This window comes from Tamandua tetradactyla, chromosome 4 (assembly GCF_023851605.1).
Source record: "Tamandua tetradactyla isolate mTamTet1 chromosome 4, mTamTet1.pri, whole genome shotgun sequence".
Classification (NCBI taxonomy): Eukaryota; Metazoa; Chordata; class Mammalia; order Pilosa; family Myrmecophagidae; genus Tamandua; species Tamandua tetradactyla.
The window spans coordinates 90,768,545-90,786,947 of NC_135330.1; the positions used below are offsets into that span (position 1 = coordinate 90,768,545).

The 18,403-nt window shown below is 39.5% G+C and overlaps 1 pseudogene; it reads left to right on the plus strand.

Annotated features, from left to right (window-relative positions):
* The first annotated feature begins 17,129 nt into the window (after positions 1-17,129).
* LOC143679157 (olfactory receptor 5M5-like) lies at positions 17,130-18,168 on the plus strand (annotated as a pseudogene).
* Positions 18,169-18,403: the final 235 nt, after the last annotated feature.

Below are 18,403 nucleotides of genomic sequence, written 5' to 3' on the forward strand. Positions count from 1 at the left end.
AACAAAGATGTAAAGCAGACCTTGAAAAATAGTCTCAGGAGAAATAGTTACTAAGATGGTAATACCCCCTTTTCCAATAAACCATAATTCTAAACTTTTCACTCAAATCTTTGCAGTTGAAATTTTCTGCTCTCTATTGATATGTCTCAGCTAAAATTCTATGGTCCAGGGAATAGGCAGCAGCATTTAAATCAAGGCCCTCACTCACAGACATATATTCCATGTATCTGAAGAAAGTGCTTTTATAGTGGTGAGGGGTAGCAATTGGAAAAGACAGGGGAGTTAGACATGAGTTTGTGGATCTGGAGATGAGTCACAGGAACCTACCTCCTCCCTCTGTCCCTACAGCCTTTGGAGGACATTTTCTCTATCACTTTCTTTTGGAAAACATAGAATAAGATTATGTGAGAGAAAGGATGAAACTTGAAGGAAATAGAGGATTTGAATAAACAATAGGCCTTAACAAATAGAGCCCTATGTTTATTTGAATATTGATTTTATTCGTGATTATGCTTGGTTAAGTAATATAAATTCTTTCCTTCCTGAGTTTGGAGCCTGGGAGATATGACTTTTTGTGTGTCACAGAGGGAGGATATAGTCTGGGAGAGGAATTAAAATTGCTCTGACCTTTTCACAAACCCTAAATAAGCTTTCAGGATCAGTGTTAAATGATATTTAAAAGGTAAATAGAAGGTTATTATTCTTTCTAAATCCCTTAATCTCATTTTATTCCCTCAAAATCAGATTATTTCTTAAATTTCTTTCCAGGACCATAAAGCCTATCAATCCACCATTAGAGAAGGAAAAGCATAAAATATCTCTATATATAAATATATATTAAGCTGAACCTAACTGTATTAGGAAGGCTTTTATTTTCTGACAAGCACCAAGAGTCTCTTAAACTAGTTAAGGCAACAAAGGGAGTTTGTGATGAGTATACAGTGTTCCTCATCGCATCCAAGGAGAAGAGTGCAGCTGGAGCTCAGCAAACAAGTAGAATGTGGGACAGTTTTACTTCCTTCCAAGATTAATGAGTTTTCAATCTTTTTACTTCTGTCTTGTGCTGGCTTAGATTGATAGTACAATTTTGATTAGAGTGAAGATATCCATGCCTGGTCCCCATCTGGGGGTAAGGGAGCATTTTTAATGCATCACTGGTAGTATTACATTAGCTGTAGATTTTTCATAGGTGTCTTATCCAATTGAGCAAGTTATTTTCTTTTCTTACTTTGCTGAGAATTTTCATCATTAATGGGGAATTGAATTTTTTATGTATGCTGTATGGTGGGGTCACATTTCATTCTTTTCTCATGTGAATATTCTGTTTTTGCAACCCCATTTGTTGATTGTCTTTACATGGTGGGTGAGAATTCTACCACTAAACTATGCTTGCACCCCCTAGGGGTACTCAGTTTTGAAAAAAAGTTTCATTTCTTTATAAAATGGTCTATAGTGGTCTCCTTTATTCTGTTAATATGGTGAAATATATTAAAGCTGTCTTACATTGCTCAGATTAAATCAATTTATAATGGTGTGTTATCCTTTCTATCTATTGATGGATTAGATTTGTTGAAAAGTGACTACAATTTTTCATTTATGTTTGAGGTATAACTACTCTGCAATTTTCTTTTAAAAGAAAATGACTTTGTCAGGTATTTTAGAATAGGATTATGTTGGTTTCATTGTAGCGTGAAAACCAGGATTGAGGTCACAGGCCTCCAGGAACGTTCTGAAAAACTAGAGCAGGCTGAGACTAAGGGACTGTAGTGTCAGGAAGCAAGTGATTTATTAGCTCATGCGTATGGGGCCCAGCCAAGTCACCTCAAAAATATGAACCCTGAACAAAAGGCAACCTTAGCTTTTATAGACTGTACAATATGTTAAAGACAAGGTAAACAATTGGCAGAGTTGAGAATGGCCCAGGGCCTATAGAATGTTGAGGGGCCCCCACCCTAGGAATATCTTATCTTGCCTATGTGCGTTTTCACCAGTTCTTGAAGACTAGGAGAGGGTGTTTTGGGATTTTCCACAGACAGCACAGCTAAATCAGAAAGAGGGGGAGGCCTGCCTGCTACATTTCCCCCCTTTGATGCTTACCCTGACTTAATAGGGAGGGGTTATAGCATCACCTTATATTTAATGGTTCATGCCTTTTTATTAGGAGGATTCACGCTGTGACTCTTTTCAATGAATTTGATGAGGGGTCTGGTTACACAGGAACCTTAAGTGATTAATATGGTAAATAGGGGACTGGCTAGAGGCAGGATCCAGTTAGTCCAGTTTTTGTTTGTGTATTTTCTGTCCCGGTTTCAGACCCACTTTCTATGTTCCCAAAATTTAGCAGCACTTATTCCATACTGGTTTATAAAGAAACAGCACTTTTTCCCTATGAAGATACACATCCCTTTATAACAGTTGCTGCTGGGTGAGAGGCTACCGCTGCTAAACCAATACTACTAATTAAACAAGGAGCCCAACTGGGAGCAGAAGCCAACAATTAGTCTAGTCTATAAGGAATACTAGGGGCTGTGGCTAGGGAAACACCAGGGAGTTTAGGGAGTGTGCTGAAAGCTTAGGAGTACTTATGAGGGGAGGGACTGGATACTCAGACAGGTTTGCAGCTCCTCAAGCTTAGGCCATGCGTAGATCAGTCAGCTTCTGGGGGTGGCTGAAGCAGGGCTTGACAGTCTCAAGCTTTGGCCATGCATGGGTCAGCCGATTCCAGTTGTGCAGGAGAGGGACACAATGGCTTTTGGAGAATGACGTGGGTCGGGTGTCCAGGACAGGAGTACAATCCCAGGGGTCATCTGCCATGGCTCTCTTGACCTGGGAGTGGTGGATCCATAGAATGATCTCTGTGACTTTGACAGCTGTAGGGGTAGCTAAGACAACAGAATAAGGGCCTCTCCATTGAGGCTAGAGGGAGCCTTTTCTCCAGTTTTGACCCACACTAAATCCTCCAGCTCAAATTCATGAATAGGAGGGTAGATGCTGAGAGGTTCAGACATTGCCTCCAGTGTTTTCCCTTTTAACTCATTCAGGACCCATCCCAGCTGCACTAGGTGTTGATTCAGGTTTAGATTTCCAATTTCTCTGAGGATTCCCTGTAGAACCCTAGTAAGGGGTGGTGGCCTTCCATATATTAACTCAAAGGGAGAGAATCCCATTTTTTTAATTGGGGTGGACCTGATTCTAAATAAAGCTATAGGGACCTCCTGTACCCAGGTAAGTTTTGCCTCCTGGCATATCTTCCTTAATTGTTCCTTTAGAGTTCGATTCATCCACTCCATTTTTGCACTGCTTTGTGGCCAGTAAGCAGTGAGGAGCTTCCATGTTATCTGTAAAGCTTTTGCCAGCATTTAAAGGGCTTCAGCCACAAAAGCAGGGCCGTTATAGAGCCAATGGTAAGTGGCATCCCATACCGAGGCATAATTTCCTTCAGGAGGGCTCATGCCACTTCTTGTGTAGTTTCTGAATGTGTGGGATATGCTTCTACCCATCCTGAGTAGGTACAGACAAATACCAGAAGGTACTGATATCCCTGGGCCCACAGCAGCTCTGTGAAGTCCACCTGTAGATTTTCAAATGGGCTGAGGCCAGCCAGCTGGTTGTTCAGACTCCCCAGTTTTGTGCTGGGCTGCTTGGCATTGTTTTTTTGACAGGTAATGCATTTTTTCATGCTAGTTTCACCCAGAAAGGAAGCCTAGGTATGTAGAGGTGAGCACTCAGGCTGGCAGTAAGATCTTTGTCCCTGAAGTGAGTCTGGTGATGGACATGCCATATGAAAGGCCATGCTAAGTTTTCAGGAATTACAATGCATCCATCATGTAATATCCACCATCCCTCATGACTCATTTTCCCTTCCTTGCATAACCAGCTGCTTTACAGCCTTGAGTAAGTTGGTGTTTTCTTCCAGCACCACAATGGATGGGGGATGAGAGGGGCGACAAGAAGTTTGTCCTTTGCGGGAAGCATTAGGTATCCTAGTGTGGCATACTTGGCAGCTGAATCTTCTTTTCAGTTGCCTCTTGCTGTTAAGTAGTCGCCTTTTTGATGACCATAGCAATGAATAACTGCTACAGTGGTGGGGGCCCATACAACTTCCAACAGAGCTAGAATTTCTGGTCCATATTTAGCATGCTTTCCTCCAGCTGTCATTAGTCCCTGCTCTTTGTATAATGCCCTGTGTACATGTAAGGTTGTGAATGCATACTTTGAGTCAGTATAAATATTAGCCTCCTGTCCTGCTGCTAATTTTAGACCCCGAGTGAGTGCTATGAGCTCAGCTTTCTGGGCTGATGTTCCTGCAAGCAGGGCTTCTGCCTCTAAAACATCTGCTAAAGAAATGATGACATATCCTGAATAACGCACTCCATCTTTTATCATACTGCTCCCATCAGTGAACAGTTCGATGTCAGGATGTTTTAATGGTTGGACTTTAAGGTCAGGTCAGCTGGAGTAGACTTCATCTGAAGTTTCCACGCAGTCATGTTCTGGGGCTCCTGGCCCCACGGGCAGCAGGGTAGCCAGATTGAAGGTCTGACAAACTCCAAGCTGTAAGTTTGGGGTTTCACATAATGTAGGCTGATACTTGGTGAGCCTTATGTTTGATAGCCAAAGATGCCCTTTTTTTTCCATGAGGCTGGTGACTGAATGGGGGACCAGCACAGTTAGCTTCTGCCCGAATGTGAGCTTCCCGGCTTCATGGACCAGAAGGGCAGTGGCTGAAACAGCTCTCAGCGGAGAGGGCCACCCAAGTACTACATTGTCTATCTGTCTGGAGAGATAGGCAACAGGCCTTTTCCATGATCCAAGGGTTTTGGTTAAAACCCCAATGGCCATTTCTTCCTGCTCATGGACAAACAGGGTGAATGGCTTTTTTAAGTCTGGGAGGCCTAAACTTAGGGCTTGCATAACCAATGTTTTTAGACATTGGAAAACGTACTCCTGCTCAGTTCCCCATTGGAATGGGTCCCGATCACCCCCCTTTGTGGCTTCATAGAGGGGCTTGGCTAAGACACATAGTTTGGAATCCAGACTCTGCAGAACCTGGTGGCTCCTAAAAATTCTCTAATTTGTTTTCAGGAGGTTGGTGTGCGGATTGTTCAAATTACCTGCTTGCACTATGGCTCCAGGCTTCAGGTTCCCTGTTGCAAGTAAAAACCTAAGTATTTGACCTAATGCTGGCAGAATTGGGCCTTTTTATGAGACACACAGTAACCCGCCTGATCTAGGTGACAGAGGAGATGCTCTGTCCCTTGATTACAGTCATTCAGAGACTCAGTGGTGAACAGGCAGTCATCTACATACTTCAGGACAGTACACTTATAATTTCTGGCTTGGAATGATTGTAAGTCTTTTCCCAGTGCTTGCCCAAAAATAGTGGGAGAATTCTCAAACCCTTGAGGCACCTGGGTCCAGGTGTATTGCCTTTTGTTTCCCTCAGAGGGCCTTTCCCATTCAAAGGCAAATATCTCCTGATTAACTGGGGCTATTCATATGCAAAAGAAGGCATCTTTTAAATCCAAACAAGAGAACCAATTAACTTTCCCTGGGACCAGGCTGAGGAGGGTGTATGGATTTGGAACCACAGGGTGGATCATTTCTATGCCTGAATTAACTGCTCGCAGGTCCTAGAGGGGGCAGAGTTCCTCAGTTTGAGCTTTCCTCATGGGCAGCAGTGGAGTGTTCCATGGAGAGTTGCATGATCGGATAATTTGGTGTGCTTCTAACTGCACCAAGTTGCTTTGAATCCCTTCGAGAGCATTTTGAGGGATTGGATACTGTCATACTGCCACGGGGTGAGTCATGGGTTTCAAAGTAATTATTACTGGAGGGCAGTTTTTGGCTAAACCTGGTGGCTTATGCTCTTCCCAGACACTCAGTATGTCTGGGAATGGTAGTTTAGGGGAGATTTCCTCTCCCTTTTTTGGGCTTCTCATGCAGCTACCACTCTTCTTGTGTAGGTGTAGTTAAAGACAGGATTTTCTGTGGGTCATTAATTTTCAGTGAGGCTTTTCCTCCAGGGTCGAAGGTAATTTGGGCATGCAGCTTTCTGAGGAGGTCTTGCCCCAACAATGGCAGCAGGCAGTCAGGCATATAGAGAAACTGGTGGGACACAGAGTGGCTCCCAAAGCTGCACACTCTGGCTTTTAGAAATGACCTCTTCATGTTATACCTGTGGCACCCACAACATCTATCATTCGGCCAGAAGATGGGCAAATATTCCCCAGAGGCTGAGTCACTACAGAGTGCACAGCACCAGTATCCACCATGAAGTTCATTGTTTGGTCCCCTAATTTAACTTTGACCATGGGTTCCTGGGGACCTAAAGATATGGAACCTGGTCTGTCCTAATCAGAGAGTTCATCACAGCCACGGCAATGGTTTTGGGGTGCAGACGAGGTCTGAGGCTAATGTTCTGCCTCCTTCTACCTGCTAGTGAGGTGGTTTTATTGGGACACTCGTTCTTCCAGTGCCCCTCTTCTTTGCAATAAACACATTGATTCCATCCTAAGGGTGCTCAGGCTTGCCGCATTTTTCTCAATCAAAGCCCCTGATTCCACTTCTCAAAGGCAGTAGCAATTATTTGAGTTTTTTCTCTGAATTCTTGCTTCCTTTCTTTAGCTTCTACCTGGTCTCAATTGACAAATACCTTTGTGGCTACCTCTATTAGTTGACTTGTGTTCATACCTGCAAACCCATCTAGCTTTTGGAGCTTATACCAAATGTCAGGGGTTGCCTGCCATACAAAAGCAGCATTGATTAGCATTTGGCTCTCTGGAACTTCAGGGTCAAATGGTGTATATTGGCAGAAGGATTCCATCAGGCACTCAAGAAATTCGCTCGGAGACTCATCTGCCTTCTGCAAGACCTCTTTGATTATGGTTATGTTGGTGGCCTTTCGGCTGCCTTTCCAGAGGCCCTGGAGTAGGGCCTTGTGAAACCTTTGGAGAGTCTGTAACCCTGCATCAGTGTTTGGGTCCCACTCTGAGTCCTCTCCTGGATAACTGCTGGTGGCATATTGGGCTGTGTCTAGGGTGCCATCAGGGGCGTTTTCCAGGTGTTTCTGCACCACCCCTACCAAATGTTGAACACATCTCAATGCTGAGAAGAGTTATAAGTAGCTGATTTCAGTCAAGTCAAGTGGGCTTGTGGGTCTGAATAATGGACTGGAACAGGTCAATCATTATCTGGGGCCTCTCAGTGTAGGAAGGCATGTGATACTTCCAGTTTAACAAGTCAGTAGAAGTGAAGGGGATATATATGAAGTTTCTTTTCCCTTCCTGAAAATCTCCCTGGGTATCAACATAAGGAGGGCCTTGAGTCTCTCTCAGAGGCATTAAGGTTGTGGCTGTGGGTGGAGCAGCTACAGCTGGCCGGGGCCACAACTGCCATGGCTCAGGGGGTCCAGGGGTGGCTGGGCTCAGCGGAGCCTCAGGAGATGCCTCTGGGCTCCTGGCAGGGTCGGGGGTTGCCACAGAGAAGCTTGGCTGGGCCATGGGTAATCAGTGGTACAAACTAAGGCAGGGGGGTTTCTTCTTCTTCTTCTGGTGGTCTGGATAAAACTGGAACTTTGGACTTATTACCGGGCTTCTTGTGGGATCCCTCCAATGCCTGGGTGAGAAGCGCCTGGCAATATCCATCAAAGCAAGTCTTTATCCACTCTGGCTTCTTCTTTGCATCCTCCAGCCAGGTGGAGATGTAGGGAAACTGATCTGGGAGTCCAGGCATCCCTGACACTATATTTTAAACTGCTTGTACTTTCTCTAAGTCAAAAGTTCCCTCTGGTGGCCAGTCTATCCCAGAGTGGGCCATTCTAGCCTACAGAATTTCCTGAGTTGACCAGGGGTCAGCTTGACTCCTCAATCATTAGTAAAATCCTCCTTAAAGTTGGACATCATACACCACAAGACTGTCTTAGTAGATCCCCCCCCATATTGGCAGAACCAACAGATAGGGGGAAGGGTGCACAGACAAACAAAAAAGGGATTTTAGACAACTCAGCGCTTCATTTGGTCTGGCCGCTCCCCTAGTGAGGACGTTGGGTGACTCTTAGCTTTGGTGGTCCAGTATAACCCCCCAGCCAGCCCCCCTTTCGGGGGTGCCCACATTTAACCATATGAGGATCGTCATGGACTCGCAGAATCTGAACTCACTTGTGGCCTGGTGTTAGGCTCCTGTGGCCCAGGATTTCTATTCATTCACTCAGTCACACACATTCAATCAACACTCCTCCCACACCACCCTTCCCAAAACTGAATCTGAAGACTCTCATTTCCCTTGGTCCTCCAGATGGAGACCAGTACTCGGAGAGTCTTGGGGGTTCATCAGGCCCCCCTTCCACTCAGGCCTCTGACCTTCTATGAATGGGCTGAATACCTGACACACTTGAGTGCTTACCAGTCAGATGGGTGGTGTTCCTAGTACTTGGTTCCTGAAAGAATCCTGGATTCATTGCCACTCTGGTGGTGACAATGCCCCAGCCAGGGAGGTCAGGAATCCAAGATATGAAGATCCCGGTGCCAGCATTGGATTCCATTGGGTCTCCAGTCTGGGGGCCGCTGCCTCCGTGGGCGAGGAAGGCAAGAATGTTTCCCCCTCTTAGATCCCAGATGAGCCCCGAGAAATGTAGCACAAAAACCAGGAATGAGGCCAAAGGCCTCCATGAACATTCCGTAATACTAGATTAGGCTGAGATTAAGGGACCACAGTTTTGTGAAGCAAGTTATTTATTAGCTCATGTGCATGGGGCCCAGCTGAGTCACCTCAAAAGTCTGAGCCCCGAATAAAAGGCAACCTTAGCTTTTATAGACTGTACAATATGTTAAAGACAAGGTAAACAATTGGTGGATTTAATTTGAGAATGGCCCAGGGCTTATAGACTGTATGACATGTTAAAGACAAGGTAAACAATTGATGGAGTTGAGAATGGCCCAGGGCCTATAGACTGTTGAGGGGCCCCCACCCCAGGAATATCTTATCTTGCCTATGTGCATTTTCACCAGTTCCTGAAGACTAGGGGAGGGCGTTTGGGATTTTCCACAGACAGCACAGCTAAATCAGAAAGAGGGGGAGGCCTGCCTGCTACATCATAAAATGAGTTGAGTAGTAACTTAACTTCATGCAATTTCTGCAAGAGTTTGATGAATACAGTGATATTTCCATCTTAAACATTTGTTTAAATTTACTAGTGAAATCATAAGGGCCTAGGGTTTCTGTGTGAGAATTTTTACTGTAAACTCTCTTTTTAATTGATAGAGAGTTATTCATATTTTCTTTTTTTTCTTTATGTGTGTTAGGGTACTTTTTGTGATCTTTCAAGCAATCCATCCATTTAATATCATTCTGTAAATACTGATGTACACGCCCCCAAATGACAGCTAAGATATGATGTATGCTTGGTGAATGGTGCTTATAAGGCAGATCCAGACTTCATAAATATTGAAATATAAATAAAAATTATATTTAGAATCCATGCAATGTATGAATTTAATTTAAAGCAAAACCACTCTGGAGTTGGAGAAACTCTGGAGTTTCTCAGTGCTTACAAGTCGTGGGAAAAGCATAAAGAAAAGAAACAATCAATTTGACTAGGGACTATGTTCAGAGTATATTCCTCTTATGTGAACTGAAGCAAACACATATTGGACACATTCACTTGTTCATAAACTACTGCTCCCTGGTGAGGCAATGTCCTTTACCAACAATGTGTCATGTATTAATTTGATTCTTATTTCTAAAGTTTGAGAGATATACTTTGTGTGAGTGACAGCTTTTTGAACTTAATATTCTTGCTTGATTTGGAATAACAACACCACGCTATAATTTTAAAATTTGATTTTATTAAAATATTTTACATGTGATAAAGTGTATCAATTTTCACTATGCATTATGTTTTCACAAATATATACATCCATGAAACCATCACCACAATTCAGATATAGATCAGATTCTTCAATGTCCCACTGTGATCAAGTTTCTTTTTATCCCTGTACAAATAGACTGTTCCATGTAAACCTAGGACCTAGTAATTACAGATTTGCTCTACTGACTATTTTATGTTTTTCTGTTTTAGCACTATATATATATATGGAAACATAATATATATTCCTCTCTTTTTCTAGCTTCTTTAGCTTACCCAAATGCTTTGGAGAAACATCTATTGTTGCATGGGATCATTAATTTTAATTTTTCTATTGCTAAGGGGATTTCACTTTAAGATATACTACAATGCATTTTCCATTCATCTGTTGTGAGAATTTGGATTGTTTTAAGATTTTCTGAAAAAGAAAAGCTCTCAATGTCTTGGTATGGAGCTTTAGTTTTATTTATTGGCTGAACACCTAGAAGTGGAACTATTAGATCATACACAAAAAGCAGGTTTAATATTATAAGAAACTTAGTCTTTTGCAAAATGATTGAAACATTTCCACTTCTCAGCAGCAATATATGAGTTTATTCACTTCACATTCTTTAAAACACTCTGTAATATATTTCCTTTCAATGTTAGTTTTTCTAGTTTTCATTTACATGCATCTAATGGTGTTTTTAACTTGCATTTCCTGAAAACTTATTATGCTGATATAGAAATTAGTTCCCCTAAATGTCCCAATAAAAATACAATAGTTTTGGTAATCATTCATTCTTTTTATTTTTTTAAATTTTTATTGTAAGCAATGAACAAACATACATTCTTGATATACAAACATTCTTGACAAACAAACATTCTTGACATGATTGCAATCAATGGCTTACACTATCATCACATAGTTGTGCATTCATCACCATGATCACTTTTTTGAATGTTTGCATTTCTCCAGAAAATGAAAGAAAAAAGAAAAACTCATACATACCATACCCCTTACCACTCCCTTTCATTGACTGCTAATATTTCAATCTACTCGATTAATTTAAACTTTCATTCTTCTTATTATTTGTTTAATTTTTAACCATATGTCCATATGGTAGATAAAAAGAACATCAGACACAAGGTTTTCACAATCACACAATCACATTGTGAAAGCTATATCAATATGCAATCATCTTCAAGAAACAATCATGCATTCTTATGAATGTTTTCTTGTCATCTTTGATGTAGTTACAATGACAAAATAATTGCAAACACTTGAAGTATTTAATAATGATATATTATTAACTAAATTGAATTAATTTCTAGCTACATAATGTATAGGAGTCTGTACATTATGAAATGTATGTAGAAGACTGATATGACAGAAAAACATTCCTATTGTATTGTTAGGCAAAAATAAATACCAAACAATACACAATACATTATTAAGATTATACACACACACACACACATACAGATGAATATATATCTATGATGTTTCATTTCAGGTTAGCAATGTTTGCTTCAGGGTAAGTGTTTACAATTCATTTATTTTCTTTATTCTTGTTTTATATTTCTTTTACCTTACTTGCAAAAACAATACTTACGTTATTATTACCAATTTTAGCATCATCATTGCTATTATCATCTGTTTACAATGACCAATATACAAAAAAAAATATTGCCATTAGGACCATGCAGTTTCAGGGGAAAAAGACAGTTCTTTCCCCTAGCTTATAAATCCACACTGTTAAAAGATGCAATTATACCAATTAACAGCCAGGACATTTTACCTTCACATATGCATGATTCCTTGCCCTCTTTACTTCATCTGATGATGGTGAGGTGGCACCAAAATCATCCCTTACAGTTATGTTATCTTGCTAGACTTCTCTAGGTACAAGTGAGCACTTTCTCCATGTTTGGTTTTTATTCTTTGTAACTGGAAACTTAGTGCATCTCACACACTGTGGTAAAATTAAAAGCATTTAAAGTTATGAAGTTGGTGGGGGGTAAAATATTGAGAGGAAGTCAGGGATCTTTGCCAAACCATGGAGCACATGCACTTTAAATATAGAAGGTACTACTCTGCTCCAATCATTACTTTTTTGCTAAATAGGAAGCAAAATTGAGATTATTTTGATTTTTGGAGAACTCTATAATATTACAATTAATAAAAAAATTGTCAATTTAAACAGTGAATGAAAAGAGTTAAGGGTATTTGTGAGTGAAATACAAAGCTCTTTTTTTCCCCAAAAAATTCACTCAGGAGAGCCATACATCTCAGTTCTTGTTTCTATAAGCATTCATGCTTATTTCGTTTCTTTTCCATTTCTTACTTTCTCTCCAGTAGCAATGAATCTCTTCAATCTCTTTATGTCCATCCTCAGCAAATTCATACTATATTAATTACTGAAAATCTGGATTATTTCTTCAATTATTTTTTCTTTTCTCTCACAACTTTCCTTTTCTCACACAATATTCCCATTCATCTCATCTCCTTTCCTATATATTTTACATCCCACCTATCAAGAGGTCCTCTCACCTCTACCATCAAAATATTAAATAATGAATTGGAAAAGCACTAGTCAACACTTTCTGTGCTACCAAAGAGGCTTAATATAATATCATCTCTTGCCTAAGCTACTGTCATGTTTTTGCTCTTTCACAGTTGAAAATCTCTATCTGGCCAACACCAAACAATGATCTCATATAAACACAAAACATCATGTCACTGATCACTTAAAATGGTCCATTTCTTTCCATAACCTGTACTTGGGGTAAAATCAAAGACCTGTATTTTACAATTGCCTATCAGTGCCTGTGATATCTTCCCATCTAGCTCTCCAAACTCTTTTTCTTGTACTTTCTCCTTCAGTCCTTCTGTTCCTGCCATGTTGATCTTTCAGCTTTTCCTTGAACATGTTCAGCACATTCCTGCTCAAAGCCATTTCACCTCTTATTCCTTCTGCCTAGAATGTGCTTTCCCCAAAACATTGAGTGACTCCCTTCTCACATCATTTACATCTCTGTTCTAGTAAAACCTCCCAGAAAGGTTCTACCTGGTGAGGTGTGTAATGAGCTCCATTCCAAATTATTCTCAACTTATAAATTATGCTGTATTTTCCTCATATGGCTTATCACTTCCTGCAGTTGTATCTATTTATATGTTGATTGTCTGTCCTCTCCTATTAAAAAGTTAGCTGTATGAGAGCAGGAAATTTCTATGAAATTTATCAACACAACTCAGATTTTTCTCTGGGTCATAGTAAATATTAAGAAAGGATCATTTGAATGGACTTGAATCATGAGGTGATTTTGCCATCCCAGCATGGTTTCTTTTTCATGGTATATGGATTTTTTACCTTCTTGATGTAACTAGTGGCTTCATGGACACCAGATTTCTACACAGATCTTGTAGTGACTATGTGGAAAATTTACAGGAGTGAGGATATCTAGAGACAGGAAGATCTGGAGGAACTAGTGTGTATCACTTTATCCCGGGTCTGGAGCATAGCATGGAACAAAGCTCTACTCCTTTGGTTTGGTTGAAAATGATTTAATGAAAAGATGGAGAATGGGGCAAAGGTTAAGGAAATCAGTGAAGTTGAAGCACCTTGAGGCTAAATATGGAGTGCAATTTCCACCAGGGACTGAATAGGCAAAGGGAGAGGATACTTCTCTAGAACCCCATGAAAGCTGAAATTATGGAGAAGTTCCTTTACAACCTTCACACTTAACATGAACATGGGCATGAGTTTTTCTTGGAGGAATGAAGTCAATTAGCAAATTCTTCACGTTGCCAGAAAAAAAGGAGAAAGACATTGATCTCTTCCTTTTTACTTTCTACTTCTCACATTAAGTTTGTTCCCCTCACTATTAAACTCAGTTGCAAACCAGTCACCAAAGAGCCCTATTTTTGTTTCTCATAGGTTTCAACTCCAGGTTCACAAAGCAAGGCAGAGAATAAACATTCTCAAATTAAGAAAGGCAAAGGGAAAATCACCAAAACACCTCTATTTTCTACAACTCAACCATGAATAATTACTTTAACTAAAAGGATATGGTACAGAGTGGTGCAATGGTGGCTCTGCAGGCAGAATTCTCACCTGCTGTGCCCAAGACCTGGGTTCGATTCCCAGAGCCTGCCCATGCAAAAAAAAAAAAAAAAAGGATATGGTACAAATAAATGCACCAAAAGGATATGGTACATATCTCAGAATCAGAAAACAGCTACTCAGTGTTCACCAAAAATTAATTTATTTCCCAATGGAATTTCAGAATCCAAAACTTTCTCTTTGTATTTTACACCATACTTTCTAACATGTTATAAATCAAAGTACTTAATATTTCCCCAGTCAAAAAATATCAAGTTATTTAAGTGTAAATTAAAGTAATTAATGCTATTGCTTCACAATTCTTATGAGATTTCACTTCCAGATGATATTGGACAATGGGTGAAAATCATGTCCTCAATGAATTGTAGATTCTCTGAAGAATAAAAATTAATGGGTATTATAGTGAGAATGACTTTCTGCTGGAAATAATTGAACTGTAGGGATTTGGTCCTTCTGAGATAATTTGATTATAAACACTTCATGTTCTTCATATCCCTGATATCTCTGGGAAATTCCACTCTTTTCTCAAGAAGTATTAGATGTATTTTAGTTATAGGATCCAGAAATGCATCATTAGTGAGGAAATGTGGAAGCCTGAAATTAATATTCTGATGAATTAATAAATGCCTCTGTAAAATGAGCAGGTCATTATGCTGTTTTCCAAAGTACAGTTATTTATAAATATACATTAGTGTGACATTTACATAATGGAAAGTGAAATAGAGCAAAGAGAACAACCATTCTATCCATGATAATTTACTGAGTATAATTAGGAATACATTGTTCTAGGTACTGCTGAGAGCACAGTTGTTGATGAGACAAAATTTTGATTCTAGGGCACTCACACTTTGATATTGAATTTCGTTCTTGGCTAGACCTGACACTGTCACTAAGTAAAATGTTAGCTACAACTTAGTAAGTTCTTACCACATGGCATGCATATTTAAACTGTTTGACCTGTACTAACACCAAAAAATGAAGGGAATTCCTAGTATGAACTACACTTTATCAGTGAAGAAACTGAGACAAAAGGATTAATAATTTGTTCAATGCCATACAGCTAGAAACCAGAGCAGATGGGATTTCCACCAGGAATTTATTTCAGGAAGATGCTTTCTCTGAATCCCTGTTTTCCTCTCAACTTGAAACATAGCTACACATAAAAGAGATACCATTTTTGTTAAACTGAAGACTGCTCTCCTAGACTCTTTGTGGTACTGAGCAGTGGCAACAAGCACTTACATGAAAGAGCTCCAAGTTGAAGGTGAAAGTTTGGGGTACAATGTCTGGAACACATACAGCCATTTGTCCACATACAAATGCTTTGCGTTGAGGTGTCCTTAATCAAAACATACAGGATGCCCTGCTCTGCTTCTTTAAATGAAGGTTTTACCCAGAGTGTTCAGTAAACTTGTCTGGAAAGCTCATTTGCTTGCCTTACCTCATTATCTTACAATCAAGAATGAATAAATGGGGATAGTAATTATTTTACTTCTTGATTAATATTTCAATAAATAGAAACACTAAAATACCAAGGATAACTGCCGGTCTTTGGGTTATTTCAAAATGAGTGAAGTGAGCAAGGTAGCATTTTATAAAAATTATGAGGTGTAGACAGTAGACTGAAAGAGGAATCATGAACTGAAGTTCAATAAATTTGGTATAACTTCATTCTCACACCAAATGAGCATTTGTCCATTTGATAAATAGTATGATACCATTCATGTGATCTTGAACTTATGAGCTTAAAAAAATAAAACAAAGTAATTACAATTTTTTTACTTATATAACCTCTCTTGCATTATATTATCTTAGTCAAGAGACCCGGAGTCTGCATGTACAGAATAAGGTAGTACAATGGAGAAGAAATTTGGGGTGATAGATTTACGTAATATATTCCAAAATGACTACATCAAACTTACCCCTCTTAAAACATGAGTGTCACATTGTCATACCTGGCTGTGTGCACTGAAAGAGAATGTTCATTTTTCCATGGTGGTCCCAATGTCCACTTTCATCTGGTTTAATGTCAAGGAGATGTACTTTGTGGTATTTTAAGTACCGATGCAAATGTAGGATTAATATCATTATTATGTGACTACCACCTTTACACATGTCTTAAGAAACAAGTTAAATTCATGTTATAGTGTTTTTTTTTTAATTTGCAAGAAGTCAGGCTGAGGTTAAGCTATAACAAGACATTATGACCAGGGCAATCCTTCCTAACCTTTTTCTGTTTATCATTGTTCATCTTAGCACCTAAAGGGAAATATTTTATATGCTATTTTTGCTTAATCACTCTTGCTTTTCCTGTGACAATTGCTTCTATCTATAGATATCTATATATCTATAAATATCTATAGATATCTCCATAGATAGATATATAGAGAGACATGCACATAAATATACATGAATTGTTTATAGACTGGGTATACATCTGTGCTCTGTACACAAAAACAATAAGATTTACTTTGATCCCCAAGTCCCAGTTCATGTTCCTCAGGCACAAAAACTCAGAAAATTAAGGCGGTCTTGAGCTGTGGATTGAAAGTTAAGTAAGATTTGGTGATGAGAGGGTTGACTGAGGTAGACTAGAATGGGGAACATGGGCAAACACCATGAGGGAAAAGATGGAAAATGTTCAGGTCTAGGAATGGAGATCCCAGTTCTATAACACCAGCAACATATTTCAGCTTCATTTATGCCCAAGTTCCTTCAGCTTTGCACAGAAACCATATATCAGTTCCATTAATGCCCAAGTCCATTTAGTCAGGCACAACAGAGGTATTTTCAAGATTCGTAATTTAGATATGCCATCAAAGCATATACTGTAAAACAAAGGACTGTAATTTAAAGAAATGCAATGCTTTATCTACATGTCCAAGGAAATTTTAAATAGTCAAGCATCAGAGATCCAGAAAAGGTGTCATTAAAAAAAGAGTAAGATTACCTTTATGCATAGGAGCACCATATGAATATAGATGGTTTAAATATAAATCACTGGATTAATAGGCTATTTCTTCATGGCACATATAATTACATGTTTGCAGAAGAAGAAGGAGTGTCAGATAACATGATGGTTGCAATGTATAAATAACAATATGTTAAGAAATTTTATTATCTTTTCTTTAGATTAGATTAGAAGCCAAGAAAATACAATGTTAAAGGAAAACTACACACCCATGACTGAATTTATTCCCCTGGGACTGAGATATTGAGCTGGTTTATAACCTTTCCTTTTTCTGGCATTCCTAGTGATCTACCTTATCACAGTGATTGGCAACATAACCATGATTTTGTTAATCAGAAAAGTGGCTCAAACTTGACACTCCAATGTACTTCTTCAGTCACCTGTCCTTTGTAGATGTCTGTTATTCCACCACTGTCACTCCTCAGATGTTAGTTAATTTCTTATCCAAGAGAAAACAATGGGTGAAAATCATGTCCTCAATGAATTGTAGATTCTCTGAAGAATAAAAATTAATGGGTATTATAGTGAGAATGATTTTCTGCTGGAAATAATTGAACTGTAGGGATTTGGTCCTTCTGAGATAATTGATTGCGTTTTACAATTCCACTCTTTCATTACCCTGGTGATTGCAGATTATTATATGCTGACAGTCATGGCTTATGACTGCTCTATGGCTATCTGTAAACCTTTGTTATATGGGAGTAAGATGTCCAAATGCACCTGCCTCTCTCTGGTCACTGCTTCCTATAGTCATTGTTTTGCAAATGGTCTTTTCCAGACCATCCTGATGCTGCGTCTGTCCTTCTGTTGACCCAATCAGATCAACCCCTTCTACTGTGCAGACCCACCTCTATTAGTACTCACCTGCTCAGACACCTGTTCCAAAGAAACTCCCATGCTTGTTGGTGCTGGTTTCAACTTCACCTGTTCTCTCACCACCATCCTTATCTCTTATATTTTCATCTTCACACCCATCCTGGGCATCCAGTCAGCTGAAGGGAGACAGAAAGCCTTCTCCACCTGTGGGTCCCATCTGATGTCTGTCACCATCTTTTATGGAACTCTGCTATGCATGCATTTGAAGTCATCTGTGCCACAGGGAAAATTGTAGCTGTCTTCATATTTTTGTGAGTCCTATGTTAAATCCTTTCATCTATAGCCTGAGGAGCAAAGATGGCAAAAGAGCACTAAGGGGATTTTTTCAAAAGAAATTGTTTACTAAATAAGGCAGGCATTTTATTGGACTCTGGCAGGTAGTACACATTTATTATTTGACCTTTTAGTCAGTTTCTTAATTACCAAATAATTTCTGTCATTGAGACATTTTTGCCTTTCTGAATTCATTTATGCAATTTGGAACAGTGTCAAACTATTTGTCAGATTTTACAGGGTCATCTTAGCAAATTAAAACACACACACAGATAGAAATTCAAAGACAAACTAAAAGGACTGCCATTGCTT